Here is an 8,087-nt window from a genome sequence, read left to right as displayed (position 1 = left end):
GTAGTCCCAGCTACTCCGGAGGCTGAGGCAAGAGAATCGCTTAAGCCCAGGAGTTGGAGGTTGCTGTGAGCTGTGTGAGGCCACGGCCCAGGAGTTGGAGGTTGCTGTGAGCTGTGTGAGGCCACGGCACTCTACCGAGGGCCATAAAGTAAGACTCTGTCTCTACAAAAAAAAAAAAAAAAAAAAGATAACAATGTTATCCTTTCATTACATAATCTTTATAACTAGTTTTTACCATGGATAATTTCATGAAACATGAATACTAGAAGCTAGTCTAAAAATCATAGGGTATTTTGAAAAAGATGCATATTTTGTTTACCTACAACCATTAGAAAGTTAAGGATTACTTTCTTTCATTAGCAGTGCTGAGAGTAGTTGCTATTTTCAGTCACCTACCCACCAATTAAAGATAACTATGCTGGATTAAGTTATTTCACACTGGTTTATTTAGGAGTTCCATTTTCACTCCTCAATAGATTTTACGTATCTCTCATATGCTTCTTCACTCATCAGTTCATCTAGTTCTGAAGGATTACTCAGGGTCATCTTGATCAGCCAACCATCTTGAAAACAAGATTGTTGACAAGTCCTGGATTTTCTGCCAGAGCTTCATTAATTTCAGTTACTTCTCCTGATAAAGGAGCATAGAGTTCACTAGCAGCTTTCTTTCACACTTTACAAAGCACCAACCTCATCTTGTTTGTTTAATTTTGTCCCACTTCAGGTAGACTACAGTAAACAACATCTCTCAAAGCTGCCTGTGCAAAATTGCTGATTCGCACTGTTCCAACACCATTCTCTGCTGTCACCCATTCATGTTTCTCGGTGAATTTACGCACTGCGAGCAGAGCGGGTCCCGTGCGCGGCGTCCGGACCGCGCCCACTCCCAGCCGCCAGGATCACGGCGGGCAGGGCGAGGCAGGCGCGGAGGCTCAGCGCGGAGGCCCAGCGCAGACTGCAGGCCATAGCCCGCAGGGTCCGCGCCACTCGCAGCGCCATGTTCGCAGGGGCACCAGGGACGCTATTACTAAGAGGAAGGCACGAAAGGAAGAAACCCGGCAGTCGAAACATAAATATCATAGCAGTGGCAATGGGGGGCAGAGGAAGAGGCAGCTATAGGGGCACAGGAAGAGGACGAGAGACATCAGGCAACCTCTCTTTTCTTTTCTTTCTTTCTTTTTAAACAGGGTCTCAAGCTGTCGTAGAGTGCTGTGACATCACAGCTCACAGCAACCTCCAACTCTTGGGTTTAAGCAATTCTCTTGCCTCAGCCTCCCAAGTAGCTGGGACTAGAGGCACCCGCCACAACACCCAGCTATTTTTATTTTGTTGTTGTCGTTGCAGCTGTCATTATTATTATCATTATTATTATTATTATTATTATTATTATTTTTAGAGACAGAGTTTCTCTTTATCGCCCACCGTAGACTGCCATGGCGTCACACGGTTCACAGCAACCTCCAACTCCTGGGCTTAGGTGATTCCTTTGCCTCAGCCTCCCGAGTAGCTGGGACTATAGGCGCCCGCCACAACACCCGGCTATTTTTTTGTTGCAGTTTGGCCGGGGCTGGGTTTGAGCCCACCACCCTCGGTAAATGCGGCCGGCACCCTGCCCACTGAGCCACAGGCGTCACCCTATTATTATTATTATTTTATTTATTTATTTTAATGAGACAGAGCCCCTGGGTAGAGTGCTGTGGCATCACAGCTCAGCAACCTCCAACTCCTAGGCTCAAGTGATTCTCCTGCCTCCGCCTCCCAAGTAGCTGGAACTACAGGCGCCCGCCACAACGCCCGGCTATTTTTTGGTTGCAGCCGTCATTGTTGTTTGGCGGGTCAGGCTGGATTCCAACCCGCCAGCTCAGGTGTATGTGGCTGGCGCCTTAGCCGCTTGAGCCACAGGCGCGGAGCCTATTATTACTATTTTTTGAGACTGTCTCACTATGTCGCCCTTGGTAGAGTGCCATGGTGTCACAGCTCACAGCAAGCTCAAACTCTTGGGCTTAAGCGATTCTCTTGCCTCAGCCTCCGGAATAGCTGGGACTACAGGAGCTTGGCACAACGCCCGGCTATTTCTTGGTTGCAGTTCTCCTTGTTGTTTGGCAGGCACAGGCTGGATTCGAACCCCCCAGCTCCAGTGTATGTGGAGCCAGCCACAGGCGCCGAGCCTGCAGCTGTCATTTTTGTTTAGCTGTCCCGGGCTGGGTTCTAACCCACCAGCCTGGGTGTGTGTGGCTGGCGCCATAACCACTGTGCTATGGGCACCAAGCCCCCATTCATGATTACTGGGGTCTCAAAGTGGGGAATGAGGAAGGAGAAATAAATCTTACACTTCTGAATGATCCTGAGAAAGCAGCAGGCAGCTGCAGAAAAAGTCCTCCTCCAAAGATAAGAACAAACTTTACACTGAGCTAAAATAACCTTGAAAGAGAGAGAGAGAGAGACTATGTAACAAACAACAGCACCCTGGTTTCTTGACAAATATGATCATTAACTCTTTGTGATTTTTTTTCCTGCCAATTAAAAACTTTCCTTTGGGGTGGCGCCTGTGGCTCAGTCAGTAAGGCGCCAGCCCCATATACCGAGGGTGGTGGGTTCAAACCCGGCCCCGGCCAAACTGCAACCAAAATATAGCCGGGCGTTGTGGCGGGCGCCTGTAGTCCCAGCTACTCGGGAGGCTGAGGCAAGAGAATCGCTTAAGCCCAGGAGTTGGAGGTTGCTGTGAGCTGTGTGAGGCCACGGCACTCTACCGAGGGCCATAAAGTGAGACTCTGTCTCTACAAAAAAAAACAAACAAACAAAAAAAAACTTTCCTTTGAAGCTAACATCTGTAACTGTAACTATGTAGCTTATACCTGGCCAAAGGAAAAAAGTATGAAAGAGTTTGGAAAGAACTGTTCCCCAGAACTCAGCATTTTACTCCTTGAGGTATGTGAGTTCTCACAGGCAATTACAGGTTCCTTCCTCTATATTTTTTGGTGTAAGTGTCTGTCAGGTTCCCCCCCCCCCATACAAAATCATTCAGCCTTTATTAATTAGCACCTTAGAAGAAAGCAAGATAAATGAGGTAGTAGAGCCAGGACAGCTCCCTAAACATACACAAAGGAACAAAGACAGACGAGGCTCAGGAAGCCATCTGAGCACATGGTGGCAGCACCCTCCGGGAATGGGCTCGGACCCAAGGGTGCTCCAGGATCTGGGCCAGGGGCAGCCACTTCTGGGGCTCGTATCGGAGAAGCTTGGAAATCAGGACCTGGGCCCCCAAAGGCATCGTTTGGGGGAACTTCACATCTACCTTGAGGATGCGCCTGTAGGTCTCATTGTAGGAGGTGCTCTCAAAGGGTGGACTTCCCACCAACAGCTACATAGCACAGCACCCCGATGCACCACAGATCTACCTTTTCATCATAAGTCCTCCCCTCAACCATTTCTGGGGGCAAGTAGTCAAGTGTTCCACACATTGTCTTTCTCCTCAGAGAGGGGGGTGTGCACAGACCAGCCAAAATCTTCAATCTTCACCTCACCCCTGAGACCCAGAAGCAGGTTTTCTGGCTTAATATCCCTGTGAATCACTTTCTTGTCATGGCAATAAGTCAAGGCATCTGCCAACTCCTCCATTATCGTGGCTGATCGCTGCTCATCAACTGTGTGGTTTTTCTGCAGCTCCTTGTATGGCTCACCCCGTGGAGCATATTCCAGAATCAGATACACAGGCGAGCATCATGGAAGTAACTGTAGAGCCTTAGGATACTGGGGTGTTGCAAATGCGCCTGGATTTCAATTTCCCTGCGCAGCTGGTGCTCTAGTCCTTCCTTCTCTATCTGTGACTTGAAAAGAACCTTCAGGGCCACAATAAAATGGTTTTTCTTGAGCCGAGCCAGGTACACATTTCCAAATTTCCCCTTGCCCAGAGGGCGCCCGATTTCAAAGTCATTAATTGTGAATCGCCTCGTGGGTGGGCGGCGGCTGCCACGAAACCGAAGCGGGGCTGTAGGGCCTGCTGCAGCTGGAAGAGGGAGAAGAGGGAGAGAAGGGAGAGGGGGAGCTGGCAAAAGCAGGTGGCGGGAAGAAGAGGGAAACAGATCAGTGTCAGTTTTAATTCGCTGTTTTTCTGCAACAGTAGGATCTTTCTCTCTCTCCCTCCCTCCCTCCTTTCCTTCTTTCTTCCCTCTCTCCTTTCTCTTTCTCCTTCCTTCATTCCTTTCTTCCTTCTCCTCCTTTCTTCATTCATTAAGAATGCCAGACACCAACACACAAGACTAGTTTTGATATAAACACCTATATTTAATTACTATGGTTTATATGTGGATGTATCTTTAGATATTAATTTTTTGTATTTTAAAGTATGTTCAAATTTATATGTGTGTGAGTATATATATATTTTTAAATTATTTATTTATTTTTGAGACAGAGTCTCAAGCTGTTTCCCTGAGTAGAGTGAAGTGGCGTCATAGCTCACAGCAACCTCCAACTGGAGCTCAAGCGATCCTCTTGCCTCAGTTTTTCTATTTTTAGTAGACACGGGGGTCTCGATTTTGCTCAGGCTGGTCTGGAACTCCTGGGCTCAAGCAGTCCACCCGCCTCAGCTGCCCAGAGGGCTAGGATTACAGGCATGAGCCACCGCGCCCCGCCTATATGTATATTTGCCTAGATGTACATTTTGTTATCTCCTGTATGAGTGGGAAAAGCCAGACTTTGCTATAGTGTTTCTGGAAAGCAACAGTGGAAATCCATTGAAATTCCCCTGAGTGGTATGCACATTTCAGTCTTATGTCCTGGCAGGAGGCAGCTGGTTATAGGGCTCAGGATGTCAGGGCCATTTCTTTCTTCCATGCTAGGAGCAACACTAATTTAGGTTCTTAGTTTGAGGACGCTGCCAGGATCGTATTTTCTACGTGGACGTTGAAATAAGGAAACATTAAGACGGGAGTACGGTATGTTAGAGAAATCCAGAGAAGCCAGAATTCCTCCTGGAATGAAGCGGAGCAAATTCCAGGTCGCTAGTGGAACAAGAAAGGGAAACCGGGAGAAGTGACTGAAGACGCTACGTTGAAAGCTAGCGCTTGAGTTTGTTGTTCTGAAAACCAAACTACGGAACAAGGACACCGAATTCGCTCTCCAGTTCCTACGGAATGAAGCATGTGAGAGAGAAAAGCTAGTCCCTGACAAAGCCATAGGGAAGCACATCCTTGGGAGAGAGCCACCTTCGAGCGAGAATTTGAAGACAACATTTGGAAAAGAGGCAGAGGATCTAGGGAAGTTTGGAGAACAGGAAGATCAGAAAAGGAGATTGTCAGGCCGGTGCACTGGCTTGATCATAACTGTAATCCTAAGCACTTCGGGAAGCTGAGGTCAGAGGCTCGCTTGAGGTGAGAAGTTGAAGATCAGCCTGAGCAAGAACAAAACCCCATCTCTACCAAAATTCAGGAAACATCAGGAGAGCTGAAGGTGGACGCTTGTAGTCCTTGTCCCGCAGGTGGCTGAGAAAGGGATGATCAATAAACTCCAAGAGTTTGAAGTTGCAGTACCACTGGAATCAGTGCAACAAGAGACAAGAAAAAAAACAAAGCAACCGGCAAAAGGAGACTGAGGTCAGAGTCGTGACCTTCTTTCCCTCACGAGAGAATTCGAAAGAGAAGCGTTAAAGTTCACCACAGGAAGGGTTCCTTACCTATCAAACGGGGAAATAGCCAAACTGCAGGTACCAAGAGCCACCTCATAGTGAGAGCGGTCGCGGGGAAGATGCGGCAGAAAAAAGAAACAATGACTAAAACACACACCTGAAAAAAGAAACAATGACTAAAGCACACACCTGATCTTAACAACAATAGTTTATCCCCCCAGGGGGGTGCACCATTCCAGGAGATACTGCAATACCTGGTTGATGCGTGGAGTGGACGGAGCAAGCTCCTATTCCAACTCCCTGCTCCAAAAATCCATTTAATATATTGTCCTCGGATAGAGGACGTATCAGATATTAAACTGATAAGAACAGATACTACACTTGATCTTAGCCAAAAGGCCGAGAAGCGATGCCGACCGTACCGCCCTCGTCCTTCCCCTCCTCCAATCGCACATATTAAGCTCGCGGTGAGAAGCCCCAACCCTTACCACTTGTCTCACTTCTTTGCCGCCTGCGCACCAAAGTGGGCATCATCACACACTTGTGCTGATTTCTTACTCTCTGCAAGGTGAACGAGAAAAATTTTACATCCGCCCTTGCTGGAGGGTCCGGAGCTCCCGAGCGAAACTGCCATTGCTAATCTGCATGCTCCGCCCTGTCACCGAGGAGGCGTTGCCGCGGCGGGCTGACCTTACTCCCCGGCGGCCTCCGCGCGCCGGAGCGTACGACTTCCCTTTTTCTGTCAACCGCGCGAAAAGACACAACCGAAGGGGACTTGGGGGTTGGTGGCAAGAGGGATCTGTGGAAGGGAGCTGATGGCGGAGAGCCGTGCACGTTTTCCTGGAGAAAGACAAGGTTGCAAGACGTATACGCAAGAAATGCCTGGGCTCTGTGTGTTTTTAATTCGTCACTAGCCGGCGGGAAGACAAGCTTTGCACCTCACGGACTAGGGGCTCATTAGGAGTCGGGGGACCGGAAAGTCTGGGCGGTGGGGGGTGGGGGGGCGGTGGGGGGAGCTTCCCGCGGCAGGGAGAGTAGTTTAAAACAAGAAGTAAGCAATTTGAACTCTGTTACAGAACAGCATTTTATAAATATACATTTCATAATTTATAGACACATGTACTTCCTCATCGAACAAAATTGTTTATGTTGACAAGCAGACTCAAGTATATTCAGCTTCTGTATAAAGTTACATACCCGGATATTTTGATAATCAGAAGACATGGTTGTTTTCATTAGACCAACAATATTAAATGAGTCTTACCAAAGATTTTTCTCAAGTCATGTGAACTAAAAGGCATTTAAGTTAGGTTCTATTTTTCTGGTAGACTATTTGATTCAGTGCTTTTTCTTTTTCTTTTTTTTAGACAGATTTTCACTTTGTCGCCCTTGGTAGAGTGTCGTGGCGTCACAGCTCACAGCAATTTACAACCCCAGGGCTTAGGCGATTCTCTTGCCTCAGCTTCCCGAGTAGCTGGGACTACAGACGCCCACCACAACGCCCGGCTATTTTTTGTTGCAGTTTGGCCGGGGCCTTAGCCAGTGGGTAGGGCTCCAGCGCCATATAGAACTGGGGCTGGAGCCCTACCCACTGGGCCACAGGCGCCACCTTTTTTTTTGAGACAGAGTCTCTCTCTGTCGCCCTCAGGTAGAGTGCTGGGGCTTCACAGCTCACAGCAACCTCCAGCTCTTGGGCCCAAGCGATTCTGTTGCCTCAGCCTCCCAAGTAGCTGAGACTGTAGGCGCCCAGCACAACGCCTGGCTTTTTTTTTGTTGTTGTTTAGTTGGCCCGCCACCCTAGGTATATGTGGCTGTTCCGTAACCACTACGGGCACTGAGCCTAAATGCTTTTTCTTTAAGAAAATTAATCAGAGGGCCGTGCCGGTGGCTCAGTCGGTAGGGCGCTGGCCCCATATACCGAGGGTGACGGGTTCAAACCCGGCCCCGGCCAAACTACAACCAAAAAATAGCCGGGCGTTGTAGCGGGCACCTGTAGTTCCAGCTACTTGGGAGGCTGAGGCAAGAGAATCGCTGAAGCCCAGGAGTTGGAGGTTGCTGTGAGCTGTGTGAGGCCACGGCACTCTACCGAGGGCCATAAAGTAAGACTCTGTCTCTACAAAAAAAAAAGAAAATTAATCAGAGTCATGGCGCCTGTGGCTCAAGAGGCTAAGGCGCCAGCCACATACACCTGAGCTGGGGGTGGAATCCAGTTTGGGCCTGCCAAACAAGAATGATGGCTGCAACCAAAAAATGGTCAGGCGTTGTGGTGGGCGCCTGTAGTCCCAGCTACTTGGGAGGCTAAGGCAAAAGAATCGCTTAGGTACACAGCTATGATTTAACAATGAAAAAAAAAAGCAAAAAAAAAATAAATAAAGATGATGAGCATTAAAAAAAAAGAAAAAAAAAGAATCGCTTAGGCCCAAGAGCTGGGCCTCAACCGAGGGCGACAGCTTGACACTCTGTT

General features: G+C 48.4%; 1 non-coding gene and 2 pseudogenes across 1 annotated transcript; all 3 read right to left on the bottom strand.

Moving 5' to 3' along the window:
• Positions 1-296: 296 nt before the first annotated feature.
• On the bottom strand, positions 297-1,377 carry LOC128570058 (glycine cleavage system H protein, mitochondrial-like; annotated as a pseudogene).
• A 1,330-nt stretch (positions 1,378-2,707) lies between these two features.
• On the bottom strand, positions 2,708-6,552 carry LOC128570049 (aurora kinase C-like; annotated as a pseudogene).
• On the bottom strand, positions 5,844-6,034 carry LOC128571510 (U2 spliceosomal RNA). Its single transcript, XR_008375910.1, has one exon. It is a non-coding gene; the product is annotated as a U2 spliceosomal RNA (small nuclear RNA).
• Positions 6,553-8,087: the final 1,535 nt, after the last annotated feature.

The sequence above is a fragment of the Nycticebus coucang genome, chromosome 18, assembly GCF_027406575.1.
Source record: "Nycticebus coucang isolate mNycCou1 chromosome 18, mNycCou1.pri, whole genome shotgun sequence".
In the NCBI taxonomy this organism is placed as follows: Eukaryota; Metazoa; Chordata; class Mammalia; order Primates; family Lorisidae; genus Nycticebus; species Nycticebus coucang.
Note: the sequence above shows the minus strand (reverse complement) of the source record. Positions and strands in the feature narration are given on the sequence as shown.